Consider the following 20,481-nt stretch of genomic DNA (forward strand, 5'->3'; position numbering starts at 1 on the left):
TTAGTTCAAATGTTCCTCTTAACAACTGTGAAAACACACCACAGGATGCACATTCCCCATTCCAAACAATGAAGATGTCAGCACCCTATAAGTAGATCAGTAGAAATGCTACCTCCCAGTAATCTGAATAGCGGCTCTGCTAATGCGTCTGTCTCTAGTGTCATAACATAGTTAGGTAGGGGTTTGAATCCAGCAAGTGGCATGTGTGTGTGTGAATGGGGGTAAGTGTCTGTATAAGTGTGTATGAGAAGCACATCCCTTTTGGCAACTGTGGAAACACACCACAGGAGCTCATTCCACTTTCTAAACACTGATGATGTCAGCACCCTATAAGTAGATCAACTGAAATGAAATCTCCTAGAAATGTGAATAGCGCTCCGCTAATCGTCCGTCTCTAGTATCATAACATAGTTAGGTAGGGGTTTGAATCCTGCTACGGGAATGTATGTGTGTTAGTATGAGTGGGGTTTGTGTGTGTGCATAGCAGCTGTGGAGGGAAGGTGCCTTTTGCCAACTGGGAGAACACACTACAGGGTGCACATCCCTCTTCGTAAACACAGATGATGTCAGCACCCTCTAAGTACAGCATTGGAAAAGATTGCTCCTACTAATGCAAATAGCACACTCTGCTAATGTGTCTGCCTTTAGAGTCATAACACATCTAGGTAGGGGTTTGGACCTTGCAAATGGAGTGTATGCGTTTTACTGTGGGTGGGGTTGGTGTGTGTGCACAATGGCGGGGGTGGGATGTCTCTTTTGCCAAATGGGGCTATGCACTGCAGGGTGCACATTTCCCTTAACAAACAGTGATGTTGACAGCACCCTGTACAAACAGAACAACAACACAGAAGGTGTTGTTACCAATGATGCATGTAAGGTTACACTTCAAGTAATGTCCACAAAACAAAGTAGGATAAACAAATGCTCCTTTTACTCTATCCAAACAACATGGCAACAGACAACTGACACTACTCAGTATAGTGCTACATGCTACTGTAACATGCAGATGTACCAGAATATACCTAGATAGTGTTTTGAAGCCTGAATGTGGCAAGTGTGTGGATGTGTTATGTTACTGTGTGTGCATTTCCGTATGGAAAACATGTTTGAGATATTGGCAATATTGTTGCAGACAGTTTAGGTGCAGATATCCCCGCATTCTCCTACACAAGTGGAATTAGTTATCACAGATGACTGTAACCTCCCTATCCTCTCACATGTCCAGGTGAGGGCCACCCTCAACATTGCAGGACACATAGCATCACTGTTACAGAATGGTATCCCTGGATGTGTGCTACATTCACCCCAGGAGGACATGGCACCACATTACAGACTGATATTACTCCCTGGCCATACTACAGGATGTGTACCTGAAGAGTGCCATACATACACAGTGGTCCCACACCAATGAGGAGTAACCTCTACTGACCCTGGTATGTACTGCATCATATGCACAACTGGCCTTCTGTTCTAAGCTACGGAAGTGTCGCGTATGGGCAACATGTACAGCAATATTACATATGTGTATATTTCAGGACTATGCACACAAAACCTATCTCATGGACAGAGCTATAGATAGTGAACTATGATACATTTGGAGGTGTCACAGTAAACACAGTATTAACCTGCTACTTTGCATTACCTGTGTTTGTGGCAGCTGTTGCTGTGTCAGTGGTGCTTGCTTGCTGCTTGCTGTTTGCTACTCATGGTTTTGCTGCTGGCTGTCTGTATATTTTCTCTTTTCTCTCTCTCTCTCTCTCTCTCTCTCTCTCTTTCTCATTAGGTTTGTGCAATGACTGTATTGCATGAGTGGAGTGTGGGTACTGAATGCTTTTGTAGGTATCTGCATAGGTCCATGTGATGGCCCCTGCACCAATTGTAAGGCAGCATTTGCTAATTGCATGCAGCCAGGTGTGTGTTGATTGCATGTCTCACTGTGATTTCAGGACACTGCTATAAAAGGTATGTGAGATAGGCGTAGCCCTTTCAGATTGTAGGCGTGGGCGATGCTGGTATGCTGTTGACAGTGTTCTGTGAGTGTGAAGGTTAGTATGGGAATCCAGTGATTTGGCCATTAAAACTTTGCCTCACATGCTTTGGATGGTACATCTCCTATATTGCCTTTATACTAATTCCTACTATTGACTGTTATATTTATTTTAGCAGAGTGCTTTTGTATGGCTGTCATGGCTTAGTGGTAGGTCATACAGACTAATGTTACCAAGGTCCTGGGTTCGAGACTGGCAGTGGGAATTTATTTTTGTCTCAGACTTTCAAAATGAGTACAAGACATGTCATTCAAAGTGCCATAAAAGCACTTTAAACCAGGTCTGCACTCGTTAGCATGAATGAAGAAGGAGGCGTGCCCAGTATGGCCTGGCCTTGGCAAAGAGGCAAAGCATAGCACATATGCTTGGTCAGTAGGAACACTGGGACTGATACCGCTCTGACTCACTCATACAGTAACAGGGATGCTTAACATGACACAACCTGCTTCCAAGCGTACAGGGAGTGTAGTATGTGTATCCGACAGAGGTGGCCCTGCAGCACCACCTGAGGCATGAATGCCATGTGTTAAGTAATGTAATATCATGTACAATATGCACACCTGAGGACCCCAACTAACATCCATATCCACTCATATGACCCTGTGGAAACAGCTGCACATCATACAGTGATGTACATGTGCAAACACATGGAACAAGATACAAAATGAGGGTGACTAGCAATACATAGCATGGATAACCACACACCCATGTTTGTACCACAACAAGAAGCAACATGGAATAGCCATGGTCAAAACCAATGGCTAAAACCGACTACTACTATATAGCTTGCTGCAGACCACTGTCCTAATAGCAGGAACTGCCCAAGGCCTATGTTCACAGGTTCATACTAGACTATCTGCCCTAGGGCATTTATAAGCCTAGCCCAGAGTTTTGTGGCTTCTGCCACCCGTGCAAGTTGATGGATAATATGCCCATTATTTTGCTGTGCCTCTGTCAAGCAGTGATACTGAGGTTATCCCTGGGGTATACCTGCAATCTCCCATCCATTGGTCACAATCTCACTTGAACAAAGCCAGTGAGGTGCTCAGCCTCACATGTACCAGGATGTTGTTCCACAGCATATGGACTCTCTGGGTGAGGAATCTGTCCCTTCAGCACATCCTATTAATATCTGTGTTGAGGTTTAGGTCTCCTGCCCTTGTAGTTCTGATGGATGTACAGGTCTTGAGGTGAAGCATGTTCATTAATCCTGGGTTGGACATAGTCTTGTATGTCAGGCACAGGTCACCTCTGAGCAGACAGTAGCGACTGAATACAGCTGGAATTCCTTCAGTCGGGCAGCATAAGAAATATGTTTGAGACCCTTTCACCTCCTGTCGAGGAATATGTGGGCCCATCCAATCTGAATGGGGCATTGTATGCAATCATTGGTCTGATGAGTGATGAGTACAGGGGAACAGTGACCTCCCTTGATCTAGATGTGAATCACTGCATGATGAGGTGGCCAATGTAGAAGGCCTTCCAAACTACCCTGGCAATGTGAGTGTCAAACAAAATGTCACTGTCAATCTGGGTGCCCAGGTCCCTGATAATGTACATTGTGCTTAGAGGATTGCCACCTAGATGGGAAGTAGTGGTAACCTTGTTCTTCCTGAAGGGTATGGCTATGCATTGTTTAGTGTGTAATGCAAGGCCATGGCTGTGGCACCAGTTAGCCGTCTCTATGAAACCCTTCTGAAGGATGTCTGTGTCAGATGGGTTTCCAACTATGCTTCCCAGTTTGCAGTCATCTTCAAACTTTGTCAGCCATAATCCTCCTGTGCTTGCTCGTACTTCTGAAAAGTAGATACTGAACAAATGTGGTCCCAGGACTGAGCCCTGTGGGACACCACTTGTCACAGCTCTGGAGTGTGAACTGGCACCAGCAACTTTGACCCTGTGTGTTCCGTCCTTAGCCAGTTTGCAACCCATGCTGTGATGTATGGGTTCACAATTAAGCTGGTGATGTTTTCAATGATACCTGAGTGGGGTATTGGTGAAAGCCTTTGCCAGGTCAAGGTAGGCTGTGTGGACTGCCTTGCCCACGTCAATGGCCTGGGTGAGTGTTTTGAGAAAGTCAACCAAGTTTAAAAGGCATGATCTGCCCTTGACAAAGCCAAACTGGATTGGACCCAATGTCTGCAAGTCCCCTATGTCTTCATTTAGAATTCCCATTATGATCCTCTCCATAGCCTAGCAGAACAGGCTTGTCAAGGGGATGGGATGGTAGTTTCTGGGGTTGGTGGAGGCACCACCTTTGTGAGGTGGGTCCACCATTGATGTATGCCACTCCTTGGGAACATATCCTGAGGTGAGGCTAAGATTAAACAGCTGCCCTAACTGCGGGTGTAATTACTCATTGAGTTCATGGAGCACACAACTGGGGACACCATCAGGTCCCATGGATAAAGTGTTTTCTGCCTTGGATTGAGCAGTTCCCACCCCAGCAGTGGAGATGTTTGGGCGGCTACAATCCTCTGGTGTGCATACCCCCCCAGTTGGGGGGAGGAGAAATCTGCACTGAACCTGTCAGCCAGTATGTTGCCAATGTCTGTAGGTGCAGTGATATCAACATCATTCTGAACTAAGTCTGAGCATATCTGGGAGTTTCCTCCCAGGTTTCAAACATAGGTAAAAAGGCCTCATGATTGTCCCTGGAGTCCTGAGTGGGTTTACTCTCTAAACATGCCTCGGATGATTGTATGGGGAACCCAGTGTTTTACTCACAATGAGCAGGGTGTCTTCCCCCATACGGATTACACTCTATCGTGTAGTAGCTCCTTCCTTGTGTTGTACAGCTTGTTTATGGCTAGGGTCCACCAGACTGGATGCTTGCCTGTGGTACAAAGAGTCATTATTATTTTGGATTGCCTGAACCATGCAGTCCTGGAGGTGCTGGTAGAAGGCATTTCTAAGTGATACAGTGGCTTGGGTAATGGTGTCCGCTGGCCTGGGGGCCTTGAAAGAGACCACACCAGTGCTCAGAAATGTGAAGTCGGCATTTGACAAGGTCTTCACCGTTTCTTTTCCCATCTGGGGTGTGGGTGGGATGTGGACTCCCACTGAGAGTAGTCCATGATCTGATCTCACCAATGATGGGTATACATCTGGTGTTGAACAGTGTGACCCCATGTTTGTGATGATGTGTTCTAGTATGTTGCCTCCACTTGAGGGGATTGGGACCAGTTGTTCCATGGCATTTCAGTGTATGAACTCTTGGAACCTTTGTGTTAGAGTGTTGTGGCATGATTAGTGATCCCAGTCTATATGTGGATAGTTGGAATCACCCAGTAGGATGGTGTTTGGAGATACATTTATCCCCTTCAGTGTTTGCAGGATAGCTGTGTGAGGTACCTGAGTTTGGCGGGTGGCATGTAACATGCTACAAACTGCAGAGCAGTCTTGCCCTACGGTCACTGGCACCTGGATGGTCTCCGATGCATAGTGTGTTGCCACCAACCATGAGGTGAGGGTGTCCTTGATGAATATGGACACCCACCATCCTTCTTGTTGTTGTCGGGATGCTGGTGTCGGAATGCATGAGATGAGGTAACACCCGATAGTGCTGGGGTGCTGTCAGAAACTGTGAACCAGGTTTCAGGCACAGCACAGACATCAATGTGCTACATACTGAGAAGGGCATAGAGTGTGTGCAGCTTGAGGTAGAGACCTTGGGCATTGAGCAGCATCAGCCGTAGTGTCTTTCCTTTACTGTGTTCTAGGGTGGTAGGTGTAGAATCCTATTTCCAGTTGTGATTGTATGGTCCATGCTGTCTGACATCTAGCTAAGGGGAGGTCATTCTGGTTTTGCAGTTATCTTTCATCACCAGTAGAAATTACCACAACAGCCCCTGTGGGGTGTACCTCATGCACACACATCCAGCACCTGTAAAGTCCACAACAGTACCTCACCAGGAGTATGACAGAGCTGGAACACATGTAATGTGTAGTCTGATTAAACAGAGTGCAGCTCCACACACTGCCATGCTGTCCACCCAGATGCAAGCTGTGCCTGGCGTGAAAGCCATGTCCAAGCTGGAATCAATGCACATGCTGCACCTTGTACAATCTGAATGGCAGGTAGCTATGCACATGAGGGAACTGAACCCCAGCACTGACATATATAGGACAGGCTGTACTGCATTACTCAAAACACAGAAGCCACCCCCACACATGAGTAAACTACCACTACAGGTTGTCCATAAAGACACTGGTTGAGTCCCTCAACAGGAATCCTAATGAGTGGATGGGAGATGGGAGGTTTACCCTGGGTATCAATGTTATGTCACAGGTAGACAGAGGCACAGTATACTAAACAAGACATATGACATGTCAAACTAAACTTACAATGTGTTGATGGACAAACACATTCTCCGACTAGCATTAGGTCAAGATACCTCTTGAACACAGCCAGCAAGGTGCTCTGCCTCAAATGGACCAGGATTGTATTCCACAGCATAGGGAGTCTCCGGTGATAACTCCATCCCTACAACATGTCCAACATACATCCCTGCTAAGGTGTCAGTCACCTGCACTAGTGGTTCAGGTGGATCTTCTGAGTCTGAGGTGGAGCATGTCCATTAATCTCTGTTTGGACATGGCCTGCATGTCAGGCACATGTCACCTCTAAGCAGGCGGTATGTGAGTGAATAGAGTGTGAGTGTCTTCAATCTGGCAGCATATGACAGCTGTTGTGGTTCCTTGATCCTTTAGGTGGGGGACAGTCAGGGTGTCTCCAATTGCTGCAGATGTTGGGTGAGATACAGCCAGAATAGGGCATTTGACTTGATCACCGGTCTGATAACTGAAGAGTACAGGGGAACAATGACCCACTAGATCTGGATGTGAATCCCATCCTTATCAGGTGGGCAATGTAGAAGGTCTTCCTAGCCACTTTAGCAATGTGAGTCTGAGAAGAATGGCGACTGTCAACCTGGGTCCCCAGGTCCGTGATAACCTCCTCTGTGCTTAGAGGATTGCCACCAATATGGTAGCTTGGGGTCACCTTGCTTTTCCTGAAGGGTATGTCTACACATGTTGTGCACTCTGACTTCAGGCCATGGCCCTGGCACCAGCTATCAGTTACTGTGAGTCCCTTCTGAAGGATATCTGTGTGTGATGCACTGTCCACTATGGTGCCCAGTGTGCACTCATCTGCTAACATTGTCATCCAAAGTCCTCCCATGTTGGCCTGTTCTCATGGGAAGTACATGACAAACAATGGTGGCCAAGGACTGAGCCCTGTGTGACACCACCTGTGACCAGCCTGGAGTCTAACATAGTGCCAGCAACTCTAACCCTGTGGGTCCCGTCCTTAAGCCAGTTTGCAACCCATCTTGTGACATATGGGTTTACATTTCAGTTGTGAGGGCTTTCCACAATACCTGAGTGGGGTATTGTGTTGAAAGTGTTAGCAAGGCCAAGGTAGGTTGTATGGACTGCCTTTCCCCAACAATGGCCTAAGTGACCAATTTGAAGATGTCAACCCAGTACAAAAGGCATGATCTGCCCCGACCAAGCCAAAATGGGATGGGTACAATGTCTGCATGTCCCCTATATCTTTGTTTATGAGCTCAATTATGATCCTCTCCATAGATTTGCAGACTACACTTGTTAAGCTTATGGGGCAGCAATTAACAGGGTCTGTAGAGGCACTGCCTTTGTGCAGATGTGCACAACTGGACCTTAACCAGCCTGTTGTGCACACTATGGAAATGTAAATCAGTGATAGGACTGAAGCCCAGGATACTGACCGCCACAGTGAAAGTACTGAAACACTACACTAGACAGTGCTACAGTGTTAGGTCAGTATGAGCGGATGTTGACAATTGTGTGCAAAGTATCCTATGCAAAACCTGCAGGCACAGTATACTCCCAGTTTTGTTCACACAAAAGCATTAGGACAGTAACTACACAACATGGCACAGAACACACAACCATAAACCGGAGGTATTTGTTGAAGGTCACACTCATCCACAAATGTGATGGGCTGCAGAGTTCAACATATGTAAAGCCCACACTGGGCATGCTCACACACAGATAAATGAGACATCTTTCACACAACATGCCACAGGAAGGCTGAACTGGGCATGCTCACACACTTGGTCCAAATGTTACCCCTAGCAAATGTGAAAACACACCAGAGGATGGTGCGTCCCCTTTCTAGACACTGATCATGTAAGCACCCTATAAGTATATTGGAGACAAGGATTCTCTCAGTAATCCGAATAGCGCCCGTGCTAATGCGTCCGTCTCTAGTGTCATAACATAGTTAGGTAGGGGTTTGAATCCAGCAGGTGGCAAGTGTGTGTGAAGGGGGGTAAGTGTGTGTGTAAGTGTGTATGAAAGAAACATCCCTTTTGGCAACTGGGAAAACACACCACAGGATGATCATTCCACTTTCTAGACTCTGATGATGTCAGCACCCTATAAGTATATTGGAGGAAAGGATTCTCTCAGTAATCCGAATAGCGCACCGTGCTAATGCGTCCATCTCTAGTGTCATAACATAGTTAGGTAGGGGTTTGAATCCAGCAGGTGGCAAGTGTGTGTGAAGGGGGTAAGTGTGTATGAAAGAAACATCCCTTTTGGCAACTGGGAAAACACACCACAGGATGATCATTCCACTTTCTAAACTCTGATGATGTCAGCACCCTATAAGTATATCAGGGAAAGGACTTTCCCCAGTAATGCGAATAGCGCTGTGCTAATCGTCCATCTCTAGTGTCTTAACATAGTTAGGTAGGGGTTTGAATCCGGCAGATGACAAGTGTGTGTGAAGGGGTTAAGTGTGTGGGTATGAAAGAAACATCCCTTTTGGCAACTGGGAAAACACACCACAGGATGATCATTCCACTTTCTAAACTCTGATGATGTCAGCACCCTACAAGTATATCAGTGGAAAGGACATTCCCCAGTAATGCGAATAGCGCTGTGCTAATCGTCCGTCTCTAGTGTCATAACATAGTTAGGTAGGGGTTTGAATCCAGCAGGTGGCAAGTGTGTGTGAAGGGGGTAAGTGTGTATGAGAAAAAACATCCCTTTTGGCAACTGGGAAAACACACCACAGGATGATCATTCCACTTTCTAAACTCTGATGATGTCAGCACCCTACAAGTATATCAGGGGAAAGGACATTCCCCAGTAATGCGAATAGCGCGCTGTGCTAATCGTCCGTCTCTAGTGTCATAACATAGTTAGGTAGGGGTTTGAATCCAGCAGGTGGCAAGTGTGTGTGAATGGGGTAAGTGTGTATGAAAAAAAACATCCCTTTTGGCAACTGGGAAAACACACCACAGGATGATCATTCCACTTTCTAAACTCTGATGATGTCAGCACCCTACAAGTATATCAGGGCAAAGGACATTCCCCAGTAATGCGAATAGCGTGCTGTGCTAATCGTCCGTCTCTAGTGTCATAACATAGTTAGGTAGGGGTTTGAATCCGGCAAGTGTGTGTGAAGGGGGTAAGTGTAAAGGTGTATGAAAGAAACATCTGTTTTGGCAACTGGGAAAACACACCACAGGATGGTCATTCCACTTTCTAAACTCTGATGATGTCAGCACCCTACAAGTATATCAGGGGAAAGGACATTCCCAAGTAATGCGAATAGCGCGCTGTGCTAATGCGTCCGTCTCTAATGTCATAACATAGTTAGGTAGGGGTTTGAATCCAGCAGGTGGCAAGTGTGTGTGAAGGGGCTAATTGTGTATGAAAAATACATCCCTTTTGGCAACTGGGAAAACACACCACAGGATGATCATTCCACTTTCTAAACTCTGATGATGTCAGCACCCTATAAGTATATCAGGGGAAAGGACATTCCCCAGTAATGCGAATAGCGCGCTGCGCTAATGCATCCGTCTCTAGTGTCATAACATAGTTAGGTAGGGGTTTGAATCCAGCAGGTGGCAAGTGTGTGTGAAAGGGGTAAGTATGTATGAAAGAAACATCCCTTTTGGTAACTGGGAAAACACACTACAGGATGCACATACCCATTTCTAAGCGATATCACAATTATGTATGGCTTTTGATTACAGACATGCCATGTGTGTTGTGCACACACAGAATGCCCATGTGTGTGGGTTGTCCCTCACAATAATGCATGACATTGATTACACCGGTTATGGCAATGAACACATGATGTATGTGTGTGCCAAATACACATATGTACCTGAGACTTTCAATATTTACCATGTGTGATGCCTGCCACATGTGAATACATGGTATATGCACAGGGTAACATTATGACCGTGGTCTTCTGTGCAGATGCTGCATATGGGATGTGTATATACAGTGTGAGATGTAGATGCTATCAGCCTAGTAGTGAGGATGCACACCTGGTCTGGGGCATAAAGTCTACATGTTGTTAATGTACAGGAGCTGCATGTTCTCACCTTTTGTGGGAGTGGTAAGACAGTATTCCATAGCAATGCAGTGACTGCATGCTAAGAACCATTCAGCTATGGTGTTGTAGATACACTTATTCATTAGCATTCAGTAATTTGTCGGAATCCCTGGTGAGGGTCTGATGCCAACCAAGGTCAGGGGTCTACCAGCCTGTGTCACTTGCTCAGTGATCCCTTCCATGTTCCCTATCACGTATCCCAGTGGCGACATGCCACATCAGCTGTGGTGGCATGGACAATGACTGAGTCATATGTGTCCATGCATCAGACTGACTTGTATGTTGCTGTTACAGTTTGGCCATGTGTTTCCATCTCATACATGTGGTGTACATCAATGGGTAGGGGATAGGGTTGACTGTGTACATGTGGCAGCTGTGACATTACTACATGACACACATATTCCACAACTGTGCCATAGAGGTGACTGACAACTGACCTTTGCACATGCTACGGAGTATTGAGATTACATTGGTGATTGACAGCACATAGGGCCAATGGTGAAAAAGAGACATAGGTCCATAGGTTCGTACAGGGATATCTGCCCAGGGCATGTATCCACCTAGCCAGAATGTGCGTGCCTTTCAACATGCATTGTGAATGTGTCTTGCTATGCCCTTTTCCAAGGTTAGTATACTGTGCCTCTTTCTCACAGTGACACATAAGTGATACCCAGCGTAACCCTACAATGTCACATCCAGTCATTACTAAAGCTCTTGAAGATAGTCACTGAGTCAGTCCACCTAACCTCTATTGGGATAATAATCAGGAATGAAGGGTGCCTCTGAGTTGTGAATGTGCCCCTCCACCATGTCCTATGTATATCACTCCTGAAGTTCAAGTATTTCCAGTGTGTATCCTGGTGGGATCTGGATATTCTGGGATGCAGCATGGCCATTACATGAGGGTATGACCTGGCCTTCTATGTCAGGCACAGATTGCCTATGAAGAGGCAGTATGTCACTGAGTACAGCTGCTGCTACTTTAACCAGTCAGTATGTGGCATCTGTTTGAGCACTTTGATCCCTTGTCGAGGTAGATATGTGTGTTAGCCCCAGTTGCTGCAGGTGTCTGGTAAGGTGCATGCCGACAGGTTCATCATAGTCAATTATGGGCATGATGAGGGATGAGTAAAGGGGCACAATGTCCTCCCTGGCCTACATGTGGATCCCATGATGATGTGGCCCATATCACATGCTTACCTAACCACTTTGTCCATGTTGTTGTCAAATGGTAGAATGCTATCAACCTGTGTACCCCAAGGTCCATAATTCCTTGGTCTGCACTTACTGGATTAAGACATATGTGGTACATTGTGGTCATTTAGTGTTTGACAAAGGGATGACTAGACTCTTTCTGTCATTCACGTTGAGGCCATGGCTGTGGCACAAGTCATGTGTTTGCAAGAGTCCCTTTTGGAGGATCGTGTGTTAGCTGTTGAGTTGATTATGGTGTTGAGTCTGCAGTCACCTGTGACTTGCTGAGCCACAGTACTTCCATGTTGGCCTGTACCTATGACAAATATATAATGAACATGACAGCCCCTAGGGCTTTGCCTTGTGGGACACCACTTGTACCAGGTTGGAGGCTGACATGGCTCCAGCAATTCTACCATGTGTGTTCTGCCCTTGAGCCACTGTGCAATACCCATAGTGACATAGGGGTTAATATGTACACTGGTGAGCTTCCTAGAATGCACAAGTGGGGTATTGTAGCCAAGGCTTATGCAAGGTCCAGGTAGGCTGTGTGGACCTCCTACCCCTTGACAGTGGCCTTGGTGACTGTTTCAAACAAAGCAAACAGGTTTGATAGGCAGGATTTGCCATTGACAAAGCCAAACTGTGTATGGTGACATGTCTGTAGGTCCACAATATCTAGATATGTGAGGTTCTTGATGATTCTTGCCATAGCTTTGCAGACAAAGCTAGTCAGACATATGGGGCGAGTAGTGTCCAGGATCCGTGTAGGCACCACCTGCATGTTGAGGGACCACTGTTGCTGTATGCCACTCTCTGGCCACATATCATGTATTAAGGCTGGGATTGAACAGTGGTGTTATGTCTGGGTGTAGCTCTTCTTGTGGTTCATGTAGGACACAGCCTGGGACACTGTCTGGTCCCATTGATGCAGTGTTTACTGCTTTGGGAAGGGCATCTCTTACCTGAGCATCTGTGATGTCAGGGGAAGCTTACTGTGATCCGAGACATATGTTCCCTTTTGGTGTGGTGGGGTGAGAAGGCAGCATTGAACCTGTCCACTAGGATGATGGCAATGTCTGTGTGTTTTATATTTTGTGTGACATATTGTATTACCTCTGAGCATATCTGGGTAGTACCACCCAGGTTACTAACATAACTACAGGCAGCCTTGTGATTATCCTCAGTGGCTTGTGGAATCCTCTCTCAAAGATGGCCTTAGACAATCATATGGGTGCCTGTAGTTGTCTTCCAATACTCCTCAGTGGTGCCTTCACATTTTGGGAGGTTGTTGTATCATGTAGTGGCGCCATCCTTCTATTGTATAGTGTGTTTATGGCTGGTGTCCGGCCCAGGACATCTGCCTTTGGAGAATTGGGTCATGCGTTCATATGTGGCTTCATGATCCATGCATTCCTGAATGTGTCCACAGAATGCCTCTATACAGGTATCTGCAGTCTGGTCCATATTTTCAACAGGCCTAGGGCCTTTGAAGGTTTCCACATCATTTATGAGGGGTGTGCAGTTGCTTGACATGAGCTGTTGACAGGCGTGCAGCCCTCCAGACAGAGCAAGGGAGGGGCACAGTCAGGTACCTGTTGGGGCGTACCTCCCTGGACCACATGGAAAGAGACACAGAGGAGCTCTTACAGCACCCTCTCAAACTCAGGTCTCCCACACAGCCTTCATGCTGACACAGGAGAGTTTAGATTACTCTGCAGACACCATCATACTGGGTGATGCCAGCTACCCGAACAGACTGTGTACATTACACAGGCCACAATACCAAGCTCTAAGATTCCCATTGATCAGACATTCTTTGGCTATGGAACAGGTAACCAACCTTCCCACAAGAGGGGCAGATATACTACAGCTGATCTTTACAAACATGAGTAAAACTAATCACCACTGGGAGTATATCCCTCATTGTTGCAATCAAACCATATACTAATCACACTGGTGTTCTGGATCCCCACATATGCAAACCTCCAACACATCGATGTGTGTGTGTGGAAAATGTCCCTATTAGCAACCGTGACAGTATCATTACAGGATGCAGATCCCCCTTTTGAAATAGTGATGATGTCAGGACTGTATAACTATATCACCTGTAGTAAAGTCCTCCAGTAATTTGCATAGCGTGCTCTGCTAATGTGTCTTTCTTCAGTGTCATAGCGTAGTTAGGTGGGGGTTTGAATCCTGCAAAGGGAATGTATGAGTGTGGTTTATGTGTGTGCACTATGCTGGGAGGGTTAACTGCCTTTTGCCAACTGGGAGAACACACTACAGGGTGCACATCCCTCCTCCTACACACAGATGATGTCAGCACCCTCTAAGTACAGCATTAGTAAAGGTTTCTCCAACTACTGCAAATAGCACACTCTGCTAATGTGTCTGTTTCTACTGTCATTGCACAGTTAGGTGTGGGTTTGAACCTTGCAAATGGAAAGTATGTGTTTTACTGTTGGTGGGGTTAGTGTGTGTGCACAATGATGGGGTGGGATGTGGCTTTTTGCCACATGGGGCTATACACTGCAGGGTGGTCATTACCCTTAACAAGCAGTGATGTTGATAGCACCCTATACAAACAAAACTACAAAACAGAAGGTGTTGGTACTGATAACACATGTAAGGTAACACTTGTTCAAGTAATGTCCACAAAGCGGAGTGGGATAATAAAACATTTCTTTTATTCTATACAGACAACATGACTACAGACAACTAAGTGCCAGTACTCAGTATAGTGTTACATGCTACTTGAACATGCACATGTACCCGAATATACCTAGATAGTGTTCTGAAGCCTGAATGTGGCAAGTGTGTGGATGTGGGATGTGTCTGTGTGTGCATTTCCGTATGGGAAGCATGTTTGCTGTGGCAATCAGGGTACTACAGTACCTGATGCACATTACATCTTCAACTGATGAGGTTGCCTGCACCCTGTGAGTACAGGTAGAGAAGGGGATGCCAGTAGTAAACAACATAGTGCACTTCTGAAATGTGTACCTGTCATGTATCAACAGCTACTCATGTAGGGTGATAAATAATGGGAATGGCAGGTGGCGTGTGCATGTGTGTGGGTAGCAGGGTGTGTATAAATGCATGTGTGACAGAACAGATACATGTAGCTGAATCTACATAACAGCACAAGATGCACATTGCCATAGTCAATGTTAGCATGTGATGGTGTGCAGCAGGTACACTTTGTTAAGTAGTATGGGTGCAGATAACAATTGAGGACATTCATACAGTTACTGCAGCAGGACTGATGGGATATACACACATTTATACTGCAACACACAACAGTTACCAACATGTTACTACTTATACACATCTATGTAGTCACCCTGTGCATCAACAGCGTGTTTACCTTTACCTGCACCGATGTTGTAGTATGCAGGAGGTGGCACAGTGTCATCATATGCACAGGGTGTGGGTTAGATATGCCCAAGCCGGCCACTGGTAACACCAATTGACATGTGTGTGTATGTGTGTTTGTGAGGGGCAGCAGTACAGGGTAGATTCACATGGCGGGAAGGCATCTGTTGTCTGCAGTGTTAAGATGCTTCACATTCACCAAATTCACAGATATTGCCAACAATTTTGCAGACAGTTTAGGTGCAGGTACCCCCCCCCCATTGTCCTACACACGTGTTATTAGTTATCCCAGATGACTGTAACCTCCCTATCCTCTCACATGTCCAGGTGAGAGCCACCCTCATCATTGCAGAACACATATCATCACTGTTACGGAATGGTATCCCTGGATGTGTGCTACATTCACCCCTGGAGGACATAGCACCACATGACAGACTGATATTAATCCATGGCCATACTACAGGATATGTACCTGAACAGTGCCATACATACACAGTGGTCCCACACCAATGAGGAGGAACCTCTACTGACCCTGGGAACTACTGCATCATATGCACAACTGGCCTTGTGTTCTAAGCTATGGAAGTGTTAGTTATGGCCCACATGTACAACAATATTACATATGTTTATATTTCATGACTATCTACACACAACCTATCTCATGGACATACCTATTGATAGTGAACTGTGATACATTTGGAGGTGTCACAGTATACACAGGATTAACCTGCTACTTTGCATTACCTGTGTTTGTGGCAGCTTTTGGTGAGTCAGTCGTGCTGCTTGTATTTTGCTGCTGTTGCTGCTGCTGCTGCTGCTGTTTTGCTGCTGGCTGTCAGTATATTTTGTTTTCTCTCTCTGTCTGTCTCTCTCTCTCTCTTTCTCATTCGGTTAGTGCAATGACTGTATTGCATGAGTGGAGTGTGGGTACTGAATACTTTTGTAGGTATCTGCATAGATCCATGTGATGGCCTCTGCACCAATTGTAAGGCAGCATTTGCTAATTGCAAGCAGCTGGGTGTGTACTAATTGCATGTCTCACTGTGATTTCAGGACACTGCTATAAAAGGGTATGTGAGATAGGCGTTGCCCTTTCAGATTGTAGGGCGTGGACCATGCTGGTATGCTGTTGACAGTGTTCTGTGAGTGTGAAGGTTAGTACATCTCCCATGCTTCATGCTGTGTTGTAGATTCAGGTTGCTGCATTTATCTTGCCTGTTCGCTGTAGTGAGTGTGTATGCATACTGACACCTACAACTATATGTCATATGTATTGCTATATGAATATATATATATATATATATCTGTGTACATATACATACTTTCATATATGTACATTAGCTGACATTATTGGGTACAAGCTAACAATTAGCAGGGCTGTTTCCATTAACACTACTCTAGTATGGGAATCCAGTAATTGGGACTATAAAAGTCTGCCTGACATGCTTTGGGTAGTAGACATACTATATTGCCTTTATCTTCATTCCTACTATTACATGTTCCACTTATTTAGCACTATATTCCTGTATGAGAGTCATGGCTTAGTGGTAGGTCATACAGACTAGTGTTACAATGGTCTTGTGGTAGGGCCTACTAGTATGCTCATATTCTGCTTTTGAGTTGAGTATAGGGCCTATCAATCACAGTGCTAGAGGCACCTTTAAGCAGTTAAAGGGCTTAGTAGGTCTCACAGGAGCCAGGCTGTGTTGCAGATTCTGGTTGCTGCATATATCTTCACTGTTTCCTGTAGTGAGTGTGTATGGCTACTGAGACCTACGATTATATTTCATATGTATTAATATATATTTATATATATGTATGTGTTGATATACATACCTTCACATATGTACATTACCTTACATTATTATGTACAAGCTAACAGGTAGCAGGGCTGTTTCTGCTCACACTGAACTAGTATGGGAATCCAGTAATTTGGCCATTAAAACTCTACCAAACATGCTTTGGATAGTACATCTCCTATATTGCCTTTATACTGATTCCTACTATTACATGTTATATTTATTTTAGCAGTGTGCTCTTCCAAAGCAGGCATGGCTTAGTGGTAGGTCAAACAGACTAATGTTACCTAGGTCCTGGTTTCAAGACTGACAGTGGGAATTTTTACTTTGCAAACTTTCAAACTGAGTACAGGACCTGTCAATCAAAGTGTTGAGGCCACCTGTAAGCAGTTAGAAGGGTAAGTAGGTCACACAGGGGTCAGGCTGTGTTGCAGATTCAGGTTGCAGCAATTATGTTAACTTTTTCCTGTAGTGAGTGTGTATGGCTACTGAGACCTACGATTATATTTCATATGTATTAATATATATTTATATATATGTATGTGTAGATATACATACCTTCACATATGTACATTACCTTACATTATTATGTACAAGCTAACAGGTAGCAGTGCTGTTTCTGCTCACACTGAACTAGTATGGGAATCCAGTAATTTGGCCATTAAAACTCTACCAAACATGCTTTGGATAGTACATCTCCTATATTACCTTTATACTGATTCCTACTATTACATGTTATATTTATTTTAGCAGTGTGTTCTTGTAAAGCAGGCATGGCTTAGTGGTAGGTCATACGGACTAATGTTACCAAGGTCCTGGGTTCGAGACTGACAGTGGGAATTTATTTTTCTTAGCAAACTTTCGAACTGAGTACAGGACCTGTCAATCAAAGTGCCATAAAGGCACTTTTAAGCACTAAACCAGGTCTCTGCGCTCGTTTTGCGGAGCTCACTTATCTTGCACTGGCGGTGAGCTCCGCTAACACAAGCACACCAGCTATTTTCTTTGAAAGAAAGAAAAAGGGTGACAGGAAAGTGGTGAAAAGGGGTCACAAAGAGGGTAAGACAGTAGGGAAAGAAGCGTGGGATTTGCAGGAAGGGTGTAGGTAAGGCCCATAGATGCCCATGTCTTTTGCAGCAACAGCTGTATATTTCTATGTATTTTGGTGAGACATTTGAAACCTTCCACCTCTGAGAGAGGTGTCAGGACAACATTAATATTTGTTGTACAGCCAATTGTAATTAACAGTTTAGATGTCCAGCGGACATGTCTGCGACATGGACAGCTATGTATGGGCGTAATTTTTTGTGGGACAGAGTGCCCTTTTTTTTTTTTACAGGTGAGAGTGGTATGACAGGTGAAGGAAGTCGGTAAAGCTGGGGAGGTAGGTTGGGTAGGTTGACAGACAAGACAGACAAGGCATACAGGGGCGGTGTATGACACACGTGGGGGTTACACAATTGGCGGGGCGGAGGTTGGGATATCCGAGATGCCGAGCCCACAGGTGGCAGCAGCGGAGGGAATATCCCCATCCATAGGCAGGCGCGACTGGTCCTTCACAGCCCAGGGCGGGGCTGTGCTGGGGCTGTGTGGGCGGGCAGCGGCGGGGCCGTTAGCTGTGCCACCACGAGCCTCGAGCTGGCGTGGGGTCCAAGAACAGTGTCTTGGATCTCCCTCGCACCACAGACCGGACACAGCGGAGGGTGAGTGGGCCGAACCCCTCCGGCCACACTTGCAGAGGGGCGGGCCCCATCCCCTGCAGCGCTTCCACCCGAAGGTGGCACAGGGCCACGGAGGGTCCGGCCTGGGCACTAGTGCGAGGGGCAGTCACCAGCTGAGGTGGGAGAGGTGGGTCCGCTGGGACCTGCCTTCCAAAGCGTTCTAGGTTTGTGAGTAGTTATGTTAGTTTGGGTTAGTGGCATTTTATTCCATTCAGATTAGTTGTAACAGCATGCATTGGTATTCCCATCAAACAAACACCCAGATATGGACACCATTGAACAAGGGGCATATCAATATCACATGCATTATTTGAACAGCAAAACACAGTCAAGCGACATGCAGGGTTGATTAATGGCAACAGGCCATCGTATTTGCAGGTATGAACAGGGCACATGCACGAACAGACATGCATATATGTTTGGAGCGGACAAATGTCCATGATTAATGAAATGTTCACATACCATTATTTAGTGGATGTTGTTATATGGAATTACAGGGTTGGGTGGGGATAGAAAGTGATGACACATTCATATGTTAAACATTAATTCACATTTATCATAGATACACAATTAAGTTGAGGCTGATGTTTCAAAATAATCTTTATTTGACTGTCATGCTACACCTGTTACACATACATCACTATCCTACTTATTTTGAATTTGATCAGATACATCATCCTGCTACACTTTGATGACAGGACAGGGGACAACTATGGCTGTTTAGTCTGTCAGATAATCATTCATTCTATCTGCAAATTGTTTACTGTTATCACCATATACAGATTTTGAGCTAGACATTCAGATTCAGACACACTGAAATCAGTTTGGGATGTTAATTTGTACTTCCCACATGCATTTAGTTCTGTAAAACACACTGAGGCTTATATATTCAGGGGTTATTACTACTTTATTTATTCATACATGAGCATTTCTGTCACTCTCATACATTCTGCAACTTCACAGTTCAGGTTGGTACTTCTAGGCTTTGTTCACATATTAGACCTGTGGTGATTCAAACACTTTCCAACAGCCTCACTTCTGTCATGATTCAGCATTTCAACAGGGGATATATCTCACATGTGACTACCTCAGATTCTGAAGCTGTACTCTTGAGACTATACTGCAGGTTACAGTATATTTAATTAATGATGGGACATCTGTATTACAGCACTGTTTAATTCTATCAATTATATTTCCAGTTACACTTGCATACTGATGAACTTGTTGCAGCCATACCTGCAGGCGTTCAATTCCTGCTTGCACATTATATTACTTTTAATCAATACACTGCACTGTTCTGATACATGGTACATAATAATATTTATTTACAAGTACTGGGTGGGGTTACTAACCTGCATGGTGGCGCAGCCGCACCAGCCTTCTGGCGTGCATCTCAACATTCATGAAGCGGACACCTGCAGCTGTAATACAAAGGGAATAATATTGGACTACACATCTCCATGGTATCAGCTGGTTGAAATCCTTACATACATGGGTAAAATGTGACTTACTCAGTAGTGGGGCGTTGGGCATTTGCGGGCCTCCTGGATCAACGGTTCAATTGGTCCTGCTTGCGTCTCTTCAGGTCCGCATGGTGGTGGCGGACCTGCTCACCAGTGCGTGGAATGCCAGTAGCACTGGTCAGCTCACGAGCCAACTGGTCCCACGCCTCAGCCCTATATACTCCCCATGAGACCTGGCCCTGCATGAGTTGGGCCTCGTGATTATGGACAAGGAGCCAGACCATGTATCTGGACTCCTCAACGCTAGCAGCTGTGCTTTCGAAAGCAACGTCCCTCACCTACTCCACTCATGCTGACTGCAAGTCTGTTCTACAATCAGTTATGCTGTGTATTCCCGCCTATGGGGCTTATATATGCCGCTTTTGGCTGCACATTTCTCTGATTGGCCGTTTTGGAATTGTATCTACTTCA

Source organism: Protopterus annectens, chromosome 8.part0 (genome assembly GCF_019279795.1).
Source record: "Protopterus annectens isolate FY-2018-M chromosome 8.part0, PAN1.0, whole genome shotgun sequence".
Taxonomy (NCBI): domain Eukaryota; kingdom Metazoa; phylum Chordata; order Ceratodontiformes; family Protopteridae; genus Protopterus; species Protopterus annectens.